At 45.8% G+C, this 406-nt stretch overlaps 1 protein-coding gene across 1 annotated transcript in view; it reads right to left on the bottom strand.

Moving 5' to 3' along the window:
* Positions 1-406, bottom strand: part of LOC106867292 (aryl hydrocarbon receptor) — a 286,257-nt gene that overhangs the window by 18,042 nt on the left and 267,809 nt on the right. The gene's annotated exons all lie outside the window — the stretch shown is intronic.

Consider the following 406-nt stretch of genomic DNA (forward strand, 5'->3'; position numbering starts at 1 on the left):
TGGTTGTGGTGGTGGTGGTTGTGGTGGTGGTGGTTGTGGTGGTGGTTGTGGTGGTGGTGGTGGTGGTGGTGGTGGTTGTGGTGATATCATGACAGAAAAAGCAATGATAAGGAAATGACTGATAATGACGTTGATGATAACATAATCATATGGATGATGATGATGATGATGATGATGGTGGTGGTTGTGATGGTGGTGGTTGTGATGGTGGTGTAAATGGTATGGGTCATGGTATGATAGTGATGATGATGATGACAGTGATGGTAGTAGTAGTGATGGTACGATGTCAGTGGTAAGGATGGTGGTGGTGACAGTGGTGATGATGATGATGATGATGATGATGGTGGTGGTGGTGGTGGTGGTGGTGGTGGTGGTGGGATGAAAACAAGTTACAGACATAGATAAG

This window comes from Octopus bimaculoides, chromosome 21 (genome assembly GCF_001194135.2).
Source record: "Octopus bimaculoides isolate UCB-OBI-ISO-001 chromosome 21, ASM119413v2, whole genome shotgun sequence".
Taxonomy (NCBI): domain Eukaryota; kingdom Metazoa; phylum Mollusca; class Cephalopoda; order Octopoda; family Octopodidae; genus Octopus; species Octopus bimaculoides.